General features: G+C 41.3%; 1 long non-coding RNA gene across 2 annotated transcripts; it reads left to right on the forward strand.

Annotated features, from left to right (window-relative positions):
* The first annotated feature begins 4,170 nt into the window (after positions 1-4,170).
* LOC133512464 (uncharacterized) lies at positions 4,171-14,054 on the forward strand. Of its 2 annotated transcripts, none has more exons than XR_009798197.1 (3): positions 4,171-4,239; positions 4,717-4,886; positions 13,890-14,054. It is a non-coding gene; the product is annotated as an uncharacterized LOC133512464 (long non-coding RNA). The 2 variants fall into 2 exon arrangements; XR_009798198.1 differs by having other exon boundaries at positions 13,947-14,054.
* Positions 14,055-18,191: the final 4,137 nt, after the last annotated feature.

Raw genomic sequence — 18,191 nt, forward strand, 5'->3', positions numbered from 1 at the left:
TACCACTAGCAGAATTTGTACTTGATGTTGTATGTCAAAACAATAAATCATGTGCATTATTACTCATTGACCTGCTCTCTTGCTGAATCTAACTACTTAGAGTTCTAGCTTCATGGCTGGTGTGGTGGTGTAAATCTGCGCCCAGGCGGGTCGGACTGGGTGTTGGCAAGTTCAACCTGGCGAATATAAGAGAGGGAGAGCTGTGTCACTGCACGACTGAACACGCGATTTCAATCATAGTGATTCCTCTTCTTCTTCTTTTCCTTCCGGCTCGTCCCAATTAGGGGTCGCCACAGCGTGTCATCTTTTTCTATCTAAGCCTATCTCGTACATCTTCCTGTCTAACACCCACAGTCTTCATGTCCTCCCTCACCACATCCATCAGTCTTTTCTTTGGTCTTCCTCTCACTCTTCTGCCTGGCAGCTCCATCCTCAGCACCCTTCTACCAACATACTTACTCTCTCGCCTCTGGACATGTCCACACCATCGAAGTCTGCTCTCAACCTGCTCACTCCGAGTGAGAAGCTGAACATCTTCATTTTTGCTACCTCAAGTTCTGCTTCCTGTTGTGTCTTCAGTGCCACCGTACATCACGGCTCCTCTCATTTCCTTTAAAAATGGCACAATGAGCGTCTCACACGGTGCTGTATCTGTAAGCAGGTACCATTATTCACTACAATATGAGCTGGTGATAACCGCTGATGACTCAAGTTAGATTTGGTCTGAGCAAGTTTTTGCCAACAATGTCACGCTGCTGGGTGCATGACTTAAGTGGAAATGCTGCTGCTGCCACCTACAGGATGCAGATGCTCAGTCTTGTCGACGAGCTGTCACAAATCATTTTTGTAGAGGGGCACATTGTTGATACAGTTTCTCTCAGAGTGTCTTTATGAATATAAAACCATAAATATTTATTTCATGATATGTAGTTTTCAAACCAGAAGTCAAAGATAGTGTGTTTTTTTTTTTATCGCAGGGCACATAGAAACAACAACAACTCATAATCACAATCACATCTACGGGCAATTTAGTGTCTTCAATTAATGCATGTTTTGGGGATGTGGGAGGAAACTGGAGTGCCAGGAGAAAACCCAAGCAGGCACGGGGAGAGCATGCAAACTCCCCAGAAGCGGGGCCAGGATTTGAACCCTGGTTCTCAGAACTGTGAGGTAGACGCTCTAATCATTCACGTCTCCGTGCCGTCATGTATATAATTGACCCCTCCGTACAGGGCACTTAACGACACCTCCTGAAGTGACATCACGACACGTGCGCTGACGTCAGACAAACAATTAGCAGAAATATCCGCGCAGCAAGAAAAAAATAGAGCAAAACTGACCGATTTACCGGCTGATTTCTCACTCGCATTCTTAGCTAACAGTGAAATATCGTTGAAAAGCAGACAGCAGGGCTTCAAGTATTTCAGCGAGCGGTATTTCAATAGTATTTACATGCATATCGACGGAGAAACCATTGATATTAGCGCGAGATCTTTCCAGTGTCAGAGGAAGACCGAGAAGCCACATAATATAATATATTATAACTCAAAGACGAATTCGTCATTGACAGTTTCCTATTTTCGTGTTACATATCACACTTGTGTGCAAAATCTGTATATGTATCTGTATAGCCGTTTGTGAACCACCGTATGAAGGAAAAGAAGGCGAGGCTTGATTTATGAGTTGTTTCTCTCGTTTTCTTTGTGTAACGTCACGCGCTCCCCTCAATAACTATTCTTGAATTAGTGCCGAACCTACGTAAGTCCCGACCGAGTACGACAATCACAACTTTAGTGTCCTCAAACATCCTTCCTTCAGTCTTGGTGTCTCGGTGGACGTCGAAGGCTTTTAGAACTCCTAGTCGGGTGTAGCCTAGTTCACCGCCGAACAGAGACACGTTTGTGCAGTCAGATCATCGCAAAATATCGCTCAACACAGATCAAGTGTGTCAATCATTCACACGTAGCTATATTATGCAAGTGAAGAACTGCTAATTCATTTATATGAGACATGTATTGAAAATCAAATATAGGACTTACCTTCGTGCAAACATATCTGTTCCGGTTGATGGATTCAGTTGATCGTGCGGTCTTCCTCAAAGTTTTATCCATCAAAGACATTTTTCGTACTCGGTCTTCTGTTCCGGTTGATTTTAGATGGATTCAGTTGATGATGCGGTCCTCCACAAAGTTTGATCCATCAAAGACATTTTTCGTACTGGGTCTTCGCTTTTGGAAAGGGTACGAATTGAACTCCACCAACTAGCCTTTCAGGATACCTGTCGTCACTATTATAAAGTCCGTGACTACACCTCTTAACCATATCTATTGTTAAAGAACCCAAATACGCGATAAAACGCCAACAGAAGCTATACTGGACCATCCAGCGTTGTCTGAGATTTGAGTCTGAGATTATGCAGATCTCTGGCCTCTGATTGGTCAGTGACGCGGATTGCGCAATTTCTACGGAGGGGTCAATTGAAACAACAAGACAAGGGAGCATAAGAGACAACAGACTCATATTGGTTTGCATTCAACAAGTTGACACAGGTTGTAATTTTTCAGGAATTTGTTGTGCGGTTCTGCGCTGCTTTCGGACAGTTTTGTCGCAGGCTAAGCCGAGGTTAGTCAACGGGAATGAAAATGTCCTCTCTCCCTATTCTTATCATTTATTTTCATATACAATACAACCGAGCTCTGTTTACAGGTCAAGCAGCTCCCTAATATGTATTTCTGTTATTTGCCCGAGATATATGAATGTATTTGATTGTTTGTGCTTGCGTGCCTGCACATCCACCCAAGGATGGGTTAGTTTTTCCGTAGCGCAGCATCCCAAGTTACACATACTGAATTGTGTCACTTGTACACAAACCGACACAAATTACACATGGCCCCACTGCCACAGTTAATAAATCCGCACACTGTCATTTTTATTGATTAATCTGCAGCTTTTCTTCCTTTTGACCTCGTACATGGGATTCTAGGTGGTCCATGTGTTATTTAGCACGCATTAACTGTAACTGTGAGCTCACATGAAGACTAAAGAGGACATGAGCATAGAAAGAAGACATTAGATTATATAAAAGTGAGAAATGAGAGGGCCAGATGTGGGGAAATGAGGAACGAGGGAGGGAAATTAAATGAACGGAGGGAAAAAGGCAATGAGGGAGAGGCGGCTCAAAAGATAAGTGTGAGCGAGACACAAAGAAGACCAGGAAGTAACCTGACACCACAATGCTGGGCCATTTGTATGAACACTTCACCAACGATTTACTAATCTGGGGATGAGACGTGCTCGAGAGCGTCTAATGACCAAATTTACAGGCGTGAGAGACGAAGACACAAAGAAGTTACAATACAAAATCTCATGAATACACTCCTTATATTTTTAAGAAATCACCATGCCTGTGGAAGAAGAACCATCCGCAGACACACAGCTTCTTGACCTTTGAGGTTTCAATCATTTGCAGTGGACTCGTGCTGACGCGTTATCTTGGGCTTCAGGAGCTTTGTTAAAATTATGGTTTACCCACCTTCAGAGAAGAAATCAATGCAATCCCTCATGGTGGCCAATATTAGGCACAATACCAGCAAAGAGAAGCAGAGCCATGGAACCTCCTCCGTCTAAGTTATGTTTAGTTTTATCCTCTATGTACAGTTTATCATATTAATCGAACAATAAAAACATAAAATAATAGTTTAGGATGAAAGGGTTGTTAGCGAGTGAGAGGATTTGGGTGACAATCAAGCGAAGAGTTGCTATGAATAAAAATGCTCAGGTCACTCCAATTGACTTGAATTTAATTTCTACCGCCTACTTTCTTTTTGTCACAAGCTCACTACTGTCTTACATCCACAGGTACATATGAAATCATAAATATGGTCAAGTAATGTTGTAAAACACAATATATTTACAGTATACACTATACATTGTACTTGTATGGGTTTAAACGGAAATGTGATTTTAGTGGTCAAAGCTTCTGTGCAGTTTCACTGGCTGTCTGCAACAGTGAAACATTGCGCAACTGCAATTCCAATTTTGAAACTGCTGCAAAACCAGGGAAGGTCCCGTAGGCCACTCATGAAAATATTTGCGGAATCCCACTCACATTGGTCGGGTTTGGACGTCGGCGTTTAGCGCCACAGGGAGGCACACACCTTGGAGTGACTACCGGAAGTGAGGGTCAATACATCTCCTTTATAGTCACAATGCTTTTGCCTCTCTCCTCACCCCAAACACGTGAGTGCTACGTGCATATTTTTAATTGCTTGTACATTTCCCCCAAAAATATAATCAAACTGATAAATTTAGCGTTACATTAACAATCTGTTTTTAAAATAATTGATGCTACCAACGTAGCAGTTGTGGCTAGTCGTTTACAGTGCGAATGCTAGCTTAGTATTTGTAGTGGTGTTTGTAATGGACATGGGGAAGGAAACGGGGGATGAAGAAGTGTAATTAGTAAGTACAGCCTCCATGAAAGGAACTTTGAGGGACAGACTGCAAAAAAAGCACTTAAATGGCACGAGTGAACACTTTGATCCAGAAGAGGCAGGAACATAGCGTAACCTACAAGGACGGAGGTAAAAGCACACAGGTGGATTACATTTTGTGCAGATGTCATCTGAAGAAGTTCACTGACTGTTAGGTAGTGGTAAGGGACAGTGTAGCTTGACCACATAGAATGGTGGTGTGACCTGATGTATCTTCTGGTAGGAAAGGATCAAAGGAGATAATGGTGGTGGAACCCCACAGTACAGGAAGTCATACAAGGAAAGAGGTTAGCGAAGAAGAAGTGGGACACTGAGAGGACCAAGCAGAGGAGAAACAAATACATTGAGATGCGACATAAAGCGAAGTGAGAGGTGGCAAAGGCTAAATAAGAGGTAAGACAGGTGTAACACTAAAGAAGGAGAAAATAATCTACTGGTTAGCCAGACAGGGATAGCAATGGGAAGAATGTGGAGCAGCTAACCTGCTGCAAATGTGCTAGCCTGTTGTCTACTGCCCCAATTATTTAAATTAAAATAACATTTGAAAACAAATTGAAATGAGATCATCCCTTTTTTTATTTCACTTTTGTAACATTTTGTTTGGGAGTGTACTGTGAGATTTTTATAATGTGCCTCGACTCGATCAGAATTGAGAAACTGCTCTAATGTAACTCGACATGCTTTTAAACAAGAGCAGAGACAGACACGTTTTCGGATTATTACACATCCACATGACAACACGACCTCCTCTTTGGCTGAATTTGTTTGGAGGAGACAGTGATATTTACGAGTCCATGGAGGAGGAGGTGCCCGGAGATGATGTCTCAGCTCACTTCCACGGGCCACCCAACAAGGCTGCAACTTCGCTGAGGATCCAGCAGTCCACCTCGAACCTTTTAGGCCACGTTTGCCGACAATTATGTTGCAAAACACCCGGCTCGGATCTGATGTGACTCATCTATAATGCAAAAGGGTGTTGCTTCTTTTCGGGGTGAGCTCAGTGCTAAGCCAGATGAATTGCCGTACAGATAAAGTGAAGCATTGCGGTTTAATTGAAAAAAAAATGTATTCTGGCACACGTTCATCCCTCCTTAAGATAAACACGAGAGTGTAAGGCAATTGGGACAAACCGAAAGGCACAAGATCCATAAGACAGCTTTCAATTAACTTTTTGACTCTTGTGTCTTGCTTGGATAGACATCAAGGTGACCCTCCTCATGACCTCCTTCGTCACCTCAGAGCGTCTTCCACCCTCCACTTTGTCACACGGTCCCAACATAAATAAAATCCTTTTACGCAACCGTTTCTTGCCCTGTTTTTCCTCCCTCCTCCTCCTCTTCTTCATTTCTTTGTTATCTGGGGTTGTGAAAACATGGCTGCCAGAGGCCGGTGGGAGGCGAAGCGAGGGGCCGCTATCTGTGACGGCTGCTTTGGCTCAGGGTCACGTCTTCTCTTTGCTCCCTGGAACAATAAATGCGGTTGTTTGGATGCCAGGCGTTGCAGAGTCACTGGAAAGCTCGAGTCTCGATCGTGTGTGTGACATGAACATGTCGCACATGGTCAGCTTTACTATGATTGCCCCTACCCGATAGGGAATGCTCAACAGCCATCGGTTTTGAGGAGAGAATCTCAAGTTCTCAGGCTTCTGCATGAATTGGAGAAGCCGGCTGGAGCGTCCTAGGTTAGTTCTGATAGGTGAACACAAGATGGCGTAGTCAGCACAGTAAATGAAGGCCCCTCGTGAACAGGCCCATGCAAAAAGAAAACTAAACATGTATAGTAATATCCATCCAGTATCTGAGCAGTTTATCCTCACAAAGGTCACCGGAGAGCTGGAGCCTATCCCAGAGATTATATTATAATTATAATCCAAAGACTGGATGGGTGGGTAGCCCTCATGGTTGTTTATCTTATTAAATTAATAATCATAATATAACTTCTTCTTTTCCTTTCAGCTCGTCCCGTTATACTGTATATTTATTTTTCTCCAATTGAGGTCACTTCCATTAATTTGGAAACAGATAATAGATAGGGCGGGACGGTGGATCAGTTGGTAAAGGGTTGGCCTCACAGCTTTGTGGTCCCTGCTTCAATCCTAGCCCCGCCAGTGTGTACTTTGCATGTTCTCCCCGTGCCTGCGTGGGTTTTCTCCGGGCACTCTGGTTTCCTCCCACATCCCAGAAACATGCAACATTAATTGGACACTGTAAATTGCCCCTAGGTGTGATTGTGAGTGCGGCTGTTTGTCTCGATGTGCCCTGCGATTGGCTGGCAACCAGTTCAGGGCGTCCCCCGCCTCCTGCCTGTTGACAGCTTGGATAGGCTCCAGCACTCCTCGTGACCCTTGTGATGATAAGCAGCAAGGAAAATGGATGGATGGATGGATGGATGGGTAGCCTTCATGGTTGTTTATCTTATTGAATTAATAATCATAATATCACTATCTTCTTTTCCTTTCAGTTTGTCCCGTTTACTGTATATATATTTTGCTCCAATTGAGGTCACTTCCATTAATTTGGTAACCTAGATGAGATTAGAGATAGATAGATAGATAGATAGATAGATAGATAGATAGATAGATAGATAGATAGATAGATAGATAGATAGATAGATAGATAGATAGATAGATAGATAGATAGATAGATAGATAGATAGATAGATAGATAGTTTATTAGTGAGCTCTTCAACCTCAGAGTTCTGAGTTTCATGCCGCAAAAAAAGGTCATGTCAGGAGGTTAAATGAGGATTATAAATGTTCTATACAGTAATTGCAAAAGTGATTGTGAACGGTTCTTTATCTATATGTAACCTGCAGTGGCGAGATGTACCCGGCCTTCCACACAAAGTCCATAAGGATACGCTCTAGCCCAATCGAGACACAAAAAGAGGGCAAATAGTAAGATTGATTAGAAAATTTTATCGTGCAAGTGCTTGTTTGTAATATTGTGTCTGGTTAGTGTGGATCAAAAAGGACATAAAACCACATGTTTTTTTTTCCCCCTCTGGACAAAATAAAGGGAGAAAAAATCAGATTTGATTACAATTAGTCAGTGTAAAGAAAATAACGTTTAGAAGAGCAAATGTGTCTTCCCTCATGCATTTGTTCTCTCTACATTTGGAAAACATCAGGATCATTTAAAGTTAAGTAAATTCTCACCACTCCAGGAAACTTTTTTTTTTTTTCCCAGCAGACATTTTAATTGATTTCAACCAGACTGTCTGAATATTTCTGATTCTCTGTGTGGGGATTAGAACTCTTGACACCACACATTACAATTAAAAAAACAAAATGACTGAGTGGTTATTCTAACAAAATGCATGTTTAAAGCCAACAAATCAGTGTACCGTCTGTATTAATCTCAGCATTTTGTGAATTGTAAGCAGTGAGGACATATCAAATGCCTCATTTATCAAGATCACGGCTGCATAATAGCAAGTATATGTTTCGCCTTGTCAATTTTAGTTCTTGTCTATTGACCCCCTGGGACAAAGGAGCGAAAAAGTGGGAAAATGGGAGCTTTGCGGCTATGTTTCTCTTGTTCAAGCCAACGCAGGCCTCAATCTCACTGCCTGATTGTTGCACGGTCAAGCCTGTCATATGATTCACACGCTGATATACTTATTATACTCAATGTCTGTCTCCCGTACATGTACAAATACACACACAGTGATAAGAATGTGCCAGGAGGACCTGTATTTACCATAGCGGACTCTTGCAATTAACTAAACTCTTCTCTGTCACGCTTCCATCTGCTTTGCTCGTTTGCAGCGGCATCCGAGTCCATAACTCTACCAGAAAAATGAACTTTTCTTGAACCCCCTTTTTGGGGAGGCACATAGAGCGAGGGTGTGACTCGTGTACTTAACGCACTACATGGACAAAACTATATGAACATAATGTCGTTGGCCCCGTGCTGTAAGAAAGCAGTGCACGGAAAGGTCAGGACGAGGGGGCCGGGAATCGTTTGAGTCATCTGATATTCCCCCAAAAGTCCGTCTGAAACAGTAACTTCTAAATAGTGCTTGCTGGAGAGAAACACTCGTCCGATTTCCAACCGGGCAACGGCTGGATGTAGCCGTGGTACACACGGTGGTATTTCTGCAACAAGTGTTTACATGGATCTGCCACTCAGCGTAAGAAATGTCTTTCCTCTAAAAGATGAACAAACAGGAAGTAGAGAGAGAACGATTACTGGCCAGGCCGATTATTGGCGCTGATATTTTGCATCTTGATCCATATCAGCTTTGGCACTTCTTTAAAATCCGACAGCCAACAAGCGATTAATTTAAAAGCGAGTAAACTTCAGGGAGCTATTTATTTAGTTTTTCACTTAACTTTATATGCAATGGTGTTGACTCTGGGAACTTCCTGCTCTTTTTGTTTTTGTTTGAACTTAAAACAAAGTCAAGTCAAAGTTTAATATTTCAGTTCTTATGAAACTTTAGAAAACTTTATTTGCTGTAGAAAACTCTAGAGAGCTATTTATTGAAGTTTTAAAATTTTTAAGACATGCTGCTGAGCCTGGCAGCTCCCTGCACATTTTGTTACAATTTTAAAACAAAGATGTCTATTGTCTTAGAAATAAAAACTTCAATATCTTGCAAATCAAAGAAACTGTTTAATAAACACATGCTTTAAGATGCAGTATTTAAATGAAATGTGTTGGAGTTTATATTTTGAACCATTCTGACACCAGTATTTTCCCTTTTACTATAAATCAATATCGGCTCCAAATATCGGTACTACTAATAGTCAGTATTGTCCCTAAAACAAGCTATTGTGTATACTGATACTGTGTACCTTGAATGATGTCAAAAGTGGAAAGTTATATTCTTTCTACCAGGTGTGGGGGACCTAGTGTAATTTGTCAGAAATAATGCGCACATTTTTCCAAAAATATTTTCAAAAAGTTAATCAAGCGCATTATATTTAGGTATGGATGAAAAATATAAAATACAATCACATTGTATGGTTGTATACAGGTACAAAGAGTGGTTAAAAAAAAAAGCTGTACATATACATTTCGATATGATATTTGATGTCTGATGTTACACATTTATATTTATTACAGTGATGTGCGCTCCCCAACCTGAGCTCTCAGAGCTCCTCCAAGAGCTTGCATTTGGAGGCGACTACACCAAAGATCAGAAATAACTGCCCTTGAGTTTGTTTCAACTTAAACCAAGACAAAAAAAATGTCGACTATAACTGCTAGTTGTGCAGGTGCTTTTAAAAGAAATGTCCTCTCTCGTGCCGATGACGCCACCAACACGAAAGTAGCGCTGCACTCCGAAACAACGATAGCTCGCCTCAATGGCTTCAGGCGGGTATCAAAACAACGTGAACGCAGATTACGATATACGAGCGTGATGGGCACATGAAAAAAAAAAGAAACTGGGAGGGCACACACAATTGAAATGATCGCTTTTTTCTTTTTTTGTAAATGTGCCCATTACCCTTGTTTCTACGTAGTCTGAGCTCACGTTGTTTTGATAGCCACTGCGTCAGGTGGGCGAGAGGCTGCGCTGCGGAACCAAAACTCTTGGGATTCAAAAACTGTTTCCCTACAAATGCCATGGATGGCACAGAGGATGACATGCTGTGGGAGCAAAATAGGATAACTGTTCATGAATTCAGAGGGCACCAGAATTGGACCAAGTCACCGAAGTTAGCTACGATAGATATTTTATTCATAATACTTCAGGACACATTATACGTGAGAAATTACGGTAAATCAAATTTAAGTCTCCAATTTGATGAACTCTGACTCGTTTGTCGAAAACTTTGACTCATTGCGCACCAAGCGTCAATACATAACACAACTGAACTGGAGACTTGGGAAAAAAATCGAACATATTTGGTGTTGATACAGACCCACACAATAGGCGATTGACCGTCGCACAAGGAGGTGCCACAGATACTTTATTGATGTCAATATATACTGTACATATATATTTTTATTGAACCACAGCCAACATACCATGATCGTCAAAGAAGCACAGGGGTGCCCTGGCTGCAATTGCTATATGAAAAGTAAAACAAAGTGAGGAAAACAGTGAGAATTAAAGAAAGTGTCTTGATATTTGAGAGGCTCATGGAAACAATCCCCCACATTTCTGATGACTAAATATTCTCTTTCGGGATTTTCTGATAAAAAGCCGAATTCATGATTCAATCAATCACAGCTAGTTGTTCAAGTCCTTTAGAACCAAAGCAGAGCAAGACCATTACAGTTACACCATGAAGTTTGTGAGTATGATGTTTTTTTCTAAAATGCTGTGTTACATTTAGCCAAAGTAAAACAGAATATATGTGGATGAATGAGAAGGGCGGAGTGAAGAGATGGCGAGGGTGGATGACTTCGCATACTTGGGGTCAACAATACAGAGCAATGGTGAGTGTGGTAAGGAAGTGAAGAAACAGGTACAAGCGGGATGGAAGAGTTGGCAGAAGGTGTCTGATGTTCTATGTGACAGAAGAATCTCTACCAGGATGAAGGGCAAAGTCTATAAAACAGTGGTGAGGCCGTCCATGATGGAGAGACAGTGGCTCTGAAGAAACAAGAGGAAGCTGAACTGGAGGTGGCAGAAATGAAGATGTTGAGGTTCTCGCTCGGAGTGAACAGGTTGGGTAGGATTAGAAATGAGCTCATTAAAGGGACATCCAAAGTTGGATGTTTTGGAGACAAGGTTAGAGAGAGCAGACTTCGATGGTTTGGACATGTCCAGAGGTGAGAGAGTGAGTATATTGGTAGAAGGGTCCTGAGGATGGTGATGCCGGGCAAAACAGCGAGAGGAAGACCAAAGAAAAGGTTGATGGATGTTGTGAGGCAGGACATGAGGACAGTGGGAGTTAGAGAAGAGGATGCACGAGATAGGCTTGGATGGAAAAAGATGACCCCTAAAGGGACAAGCCGAAAGAAAAGAAGAAGCTGTGTTACATTGACGCCACAAGTTCCGAAACGCTCACCTTTCATTGTTAGTCTCTCAAAGGTCTTGTGAATCACTCAAGTGTCCATTCATTTTCCAATCCACTTATCCTCACAAAGAGCGGTGGCACCTATCCCAGCTAACTTCAGGCGCAAGGTAGACTATACCCTGAACTGGTCACCAGTCAGTCACAGGGTGCATATCAACACCATCACCGAGCGGGAATTGATTGACGATGGCCACACCAAAGTCAGGCGTGTGAACCACTACACCATCAATGACTAACTTCTCAAATGTATTTTTTTGTTTTATGTTACAAACGTAAGACAAGGCTCTATGTTGTTTTTGCTCAGCAGTGGTTTTCACCTTGGAACTCTGGCATGGATGCTGTTTTTGTCCAATCTCTGAGGTCAAAGGTCCAATCGGTGTCACAGTTCTCGAGGGATCTTTCAGGGAATATTTCTCGATCGTCTGTGTTTACCAGGCATTAGGCGACATGTCCTTGCAGCAGTAGTATTCCACAGTAGCTAGGATTTATAACTTTAGCCTGATAATCTGTTTGGAAATACCAGTGTTTTAGATTTCTTGTTCCTGTAAAAAGTGATCAACACTTTCTTAAATAATGTGTTACTGGCGTGACTGGTGCTGTATTGATCATCTCGACTTTAACACACTAAAAGAGCAGCAACAGCATACATGGAGTTTTTTTTTTCCTCAGCATTCCTCACATGTGGGGTGGACTCACATTTAAAATCCATTGGGGTCTTAAAACCCTACGTGTGTACCCAATTCTTACTTTTAGTCCCAATTGGACCTCCATTCCAAGTCAGTTAAAGGAATATATCGATTTACTTTCAAGACCTCTCACTAAGTACAACCCAAAAAAAACAGTCACACTCCTTTTGCACAAGACTATAAACTACATGCTCATGAATACTGTATGACGTAAACTGTTTAGATTGCACTTGTAACCAGACTGAGAAAACGTAGCTTGGCCGTGTCTCTCCCCGCAGGACAATTAGATTCAGATTGAACCAAATTTGTCAATTCTGAAAAAGTCTGACTGGGAAAACTCTGGTGTTTTCGTTTATTATTAAATTAGATGTTCAGCAGCTTCATGTTTCACATTGCAGGGAAAGGGAGCAGTGCAAGATAAAATAACCATGTTTTCAATGGCTACATGGGGGGAAAAAAAAAAAAAAAGTTAAAACAAAAAACCTTCCAGCCCATAATGACAAAGTATGATGTTAACCTGGCTGGGTTTTCCGATTTAAAACTTTTTTAAGTCTCTAGACGCGGCAGTTGGGTTCAGCTGAGACTGCGACTGACGGCTTTCCCACATTTGAATTAATGTAATGGAACAGGAACATACTTAGCAGTGCCGAATGGGAAGCAATTAGACACGAGCGTGTGCGTGTGTGTGAAAGAAGGAAAAAAATAGAATCAAAAAGACTGCAAGAGACAGACATCTTGGCAGCATACTCTAGTCCAGATGTAGACGCCGTTTGTGTTTGCAGTGTGTCTGCAATGTGTGTTTAAAAAAAAAAAAAAAAAAATGCTAATGTCAGCTGGGACCTACGTTTGTCAGTCAAATTCCAACTGGGCCTCTAAGTAAGATTGTTTTCACTTATTTTGACAAATACATTCGGGAAAGAAAGGGTTGGTGACACTGTTTCGAGGCCCATGAGTTGAGTCAGAAGTTAGAAAAGAAAAAAACTGACCCCGACAGACGCAAGCTTTGTGGTTCATGTTGGTAACAAAACCTGGACGGGGTCAAGTACGACGAGGGAACTCGTCAATAACGACGCTTCCTGACCAAATTTTCTGGGTGAAGGGCTTTATTTGTCGGAGTGATACCCACATACTCACATCAAAAGTAATTTTCATGATAATTGTCTTTATTTTCAAAACATTCTTTCGTGGTATTCGAAAGCCTGACCAGTCACATGTCAAGTTTGTAACACAAGTCATACTTCAGTACTGCAACAGAACTGATTGGTGTGCCCCCCCTCCAATCAGTTCTGGTGCCGCCCCCCATAACATCCACTGCTCATCTGACCCTTAGCTGCATTGTCGTCTCCTGAAAGACATTTTAATTGTAAAAATATTGACAGGAGAACTCCTGTGAGCAATTTTGCGGAGGTTTGTTCCTATGTGCCCTGCGATTGGCTGGTGACCAGTCCAGGGTGTAGCTGGAGTAGCGTTTAGGAGACGGAGACCACCCGGTTGAGGTCAAAAACCCTTTGTTGGACACTGTGGACCCAGTGTCAGCTCCAGCCAAATGGTTTTGCACAACTATATAAAAAGTGTCTTTTAACAATTTGTGTTTCCAATTTTTGTTCTGTTAGGCACACCACACTTTCAAAACTACTGCATGAAGTAAACAACGTTTTGAAGCCGTGTCCAATTCGATTTTTGTACCTCTACATTGAAAAAAACTGATCTGTGCTTTATCGTTTATGGTAGCTTTCAGTTTGGCTGGCGACCAGTCCAGGTTTGACCACTTTTGTCGTTCAATGTCAGCTGGCAGAGGCTCAAGATGACCCGCAACATTACAGTACTACAGAAGATCGGCGAGTACATTATTGGATGGATGACCGTGAGCAGACGTGGGCAGGAGCCAAAAATTGTTCTCAGTTAAGAGTGCTGTTGCTTTAAAAAAGTATTTCTTAAGTAAAAGTAAAAAGTACTTAAATAAGTACATTTGAGTAAGTAAGCACTGATTGAATAAACTATCCAATAACTCAGTAATTGGTCAGTCACTTACTATTACCGTAATTTCCAGCCTGTAAAACGCTAATTTTTTCACATGCTTTCGACCCAACAGCGGTGTAGTGGCTACTTTGTGGTTTTTTTGCACTCGAACGGAAAAGGTAAGAGTGAGACAGGTAGAAAATATGTGCCAAGGAAATTACTTTTACCGGTATTTTTTTTTTTAACCGGGCTTGTTAGCGCTGCACTTGCGTTTGTGCTGTGCTAGCGTGTTGCTGCTGTGTTACTACCGTGTGTCGGTGATTTTTAACGGTATGTTTTTTTTAACTGGCCATGTTAACACCACGCTAGCGTTAGCTCCACGCTAGCATGAGCTCCGCGCTAGCGTGTTGCTGCTGTGTTACTGCCGCGTCTTAGTGATTTAGGTATGTTTTTTTTTTTTTAACCGGCCCTATTAGTGCTGTGCCACCGTGTACAGTGCCACAGCTATTTTTTCTTTTTACCGGTATGTTTTTTTTTTTTTTTAACCAGCCGTGTTCGTGCTACCGTATTAAGATAAACTTCAGGTATTAAAACTTTGAAAACTGTTTCTGTGTACCATCTTTTTTCATAAATATCTTTCAATGTGGGCACTTGTGCCTTTTACGTAGGTGCGGTTTATGTATGTACCTAATGATATTTCCTTTACTAATGCACTGGTTGAGGCTCATAATCAGGTGCGCTCTGTAGGCCGGAAATTACGGTATTTCAATCAGTGCATGATCATCAAAGAGTAAAACTTTGCGTGGGAGGTCGCCAGCCGATCGCAGTTACTCGTGGTCATGTATTTCCTTATTTTAAAAGTCTACGCTGTAAAAAACAACCTATACAATTCACCAAATAAATTTTGTTCTTCCACTTGAATTGGATAGATTCAACCCATATATTTTGGGTGAAGAATACATGAATGCAATAGTGATTAAAATCCTTACAACACTTGGACAAAGTTGACAACACATTTCTGGTTCTACTTCAACCACAGCGCCTGAGTTGAGTTGCGGGCTCGTATGTTATACTTTGTGTTCCTCATCATCCGTGATCTCTCTTCGTATGTTTATTTCACTAATGCAGCTTTGCCTATTTTGGCAGTATCACGTCTTTCAAAGCAAGTGTACCGCCAACTGAATTATACAAAGACTCAACGAGACATCTGCGAAGATATCGTCCACATTTTACTGAAACCAGCAGACAATCCCCAGACATGCAGTCATTTTATCAAATGAAATTTGCATTTAGAATGTAAACCTTACCTGACACGTTCATAAAATAAGCAAGAACAAATATATGTAATAATCAACGTTTAGCGACGCTTATTTTACCATGTAATGCATTTTTGCTTGTGGTTTTGTGCTAGCAATCTACGCGATCAGTTGTTATCAAAGGGCGACGGAATTTTGTTTTTTTTATTGAGGAGCCGATGACACGTCAGCAAAGTGAATGCGTCACATGATGCGTATTGTATTATCAATTGCTTATAGGTGGATTTTACCCCATTTTTCTTGCATAGGCAATAGGAATGTGAATTTTGGATGATTTTCATGGATTGTGTTTACCATCCTCCTGAATCTTTGATTTAATTTTTTGTACAATATCGAAGTACTCTTCCTTTATCATTTCACATGAATGTCAAATGTGTTACTAATCTGTTTAATAGAAATGCATAACTGGATCGGAATGAACGCTACGGCTCACTTTTGTCGAGAGTAACACATCATTCACATTTAACGAAAGCAGCTGGCCAGAATTTGCATGGAAGCAATCATAAACATTTCTTTCTACACCAATCTTAAATTTTCAAAATCCCCCCCCCCCAAATCTGCCAACAAGTCTGCGTCGCTGACAAGCAATTCCAGTAACTGGACACAACACTCGCTTTACTAAATCCCCAAAAAGCAGTGGTGTGATAAATACAGATGAGAAAATGTTTCAAACGGTTCTTGCTCGTCCGCAGTAAATTTGCTTTTGGCGTCTTAATTGCATCTGAGCGAGGAGTTGATTGGAGGGATTTAAGACTCTGGTGGCTCCTTGCGGGTATAGATTTGAGACCCCAACCCTGTGAGGGATTTAAAGAATGTATATATTCATGTTTCCTATATCTTCATTCTACATAGAAAAAAACCCAAACAAACAGTAATGCGGTCTTGAACAATAAGGGAAACTTTTTGTAACATCCGGCATTAGTCGCAGTTCTGACTTTCTCTGTGTGAGGTGCGTGCACTCAGAGCCAACAACGAGGCACCCATGCTTTCACTCATCCCACCAGCAGTTATGTCTCCTCTTTGGTTTGTATTTAAGTACTACTGTGATTCTTTGTTGCTTGTTTTGTAGTGTGGTTTAGGTTGTTGTTTCCCATTGCCAATTATAACTTTATGCCAATTATACTTTCTTCGATCGGCCTGTCTTTGCGGTGATTTTGCCAAACGCCAGACAATCTTGAATCTCCGAAGATTATTCTATAAGATTCACCTTAGGTCTAATGTGTTTTAAGAGTGGATTCGTCCCGATTATAGCGACAAAACAGGTCGGGGCCTGACAATCTTAATGAACCTTTTCCATATTTACTACCAAATCTCTTCATATATTTGTTGCGTATGGTGTGCTGTGTTGAGATTCTCAATCTTTGTGCCTATTAATCCTTATTGGTAGTGATCGCATACTTTTTGTGTTTAATAAAATCTTTAAAACGCGTTCTACTTGAATTTCCTGTGGAATCATTACTGGCATTTGTATGCTCACCTGGCAAGTATTTTGTAATTACAATTTAATGTCATAATTATGACTTAATGTTTTTAATTATGACTGAGTATCCCGTAATTATGACTTCGTGTCTTGTAATAATTACTTTGTATCTTGTGGTTATGTATTACTATGTGGTAATTATGAACAATAATCTCATAAGTAGGATTTAATAGTATGTAAATACATCATAATATTTCATAATTATGAGTTAGTATCTCAAAATCAAAACACACAGTAGTAGTTCTTAATTATGCCTATCTCCCAATTATGACTTAGTATCACAAGTTATGATTTAGTATCTCAAACCTAATCTCATAATTATGATTTTCAATTAATTGGAATTATGACTCAGTACCTCAGAATTATGACTTTATCTTGTTTATTACTTTCAAAAGTTGAACGTTCCCTTCCTTATCTGCAACACTATATTCATTTTTTTTTTCACGTCAAATCTTTTGGCGAGGTAGAAAATTCCGTCTCCACTCCAAAAGAAGTTTGGCCGACGCAAAATTCCTTACATCACAATTTACAAATGAAAAGCCACAGCAGAAGCTCCACAGTGAGATCCCCTGGGAGAAAATGTGAAAAATCCGCTTCTCCAGTTCCACGAAGCTTCCGGATGTTCAAGCGCTTGTCATAAAGCACGTGAAGTGCGCCTCGTGTTCGATGTAGTGCGACTTTTTTTTTTTTTTTTTTTTTTTTTTTAGGGGGGGGAGCTCACGCCAGCGCATCGTCGTCCAGCCAAAGTGCGCTGAGGGCGAACTTGGGCATTGTTGCCTTAAACAGATCTCTATCGTTCTTTAACGGGACACTTGTCCTTCCTCGACAATCGTGGGTTTCAAGTGACGTCAAAAAAAAAAAAAAAGGAAGAAGAAAACCCAAGTGGGCAGGCGGAGTGCGAAGTGCAGCAGTTTTGGGGGAAACGTCCCAAGTCGCGCAGGCTTCTTGTCGAGCGTCTTTTGTCGGTGCGTGTTCAGTTTCTGCTCTACTCTGCTTTCTCCCCGTGGAATGTGACGCCGGTTATTGGACTCGCAGGTGTGTGACAAACTCGGAGGTTGTTTTTTTTTTCCCTCCCCCCCACCCCCCACCTCCTCTCACTTCTTACGTCAGAGAACATCTCTTGATGTGGACCCCGGGACCACGCTTGTCTTTGAGTTGACTCAACTTTGTGCTTGGAATATTGGACTACCTCTTTACAACTCAACACATTTAAATTTTTTTTTTTTTTTCATTTTTAAATCTCGGCAGCCAACAATGGAACACTCATTCATCAGCGTA

The sequence above is a fragment of the Syngnathoides biaculeatus genome, chromosome 14 (assembly GCF_019802595.1).
Source record: "Syngnathoides biaculeatus isolate LvHL_M chromosome 14, ASM1980259v1, whole genome shotgun sequence".
Lineage (NCBI taxonomy): Eukaryota > Metazoa > Chordata > Actinopteri > Syngnathiformes > Syngnathidae > Syngnathoides > Syngnathoides biaculeatus.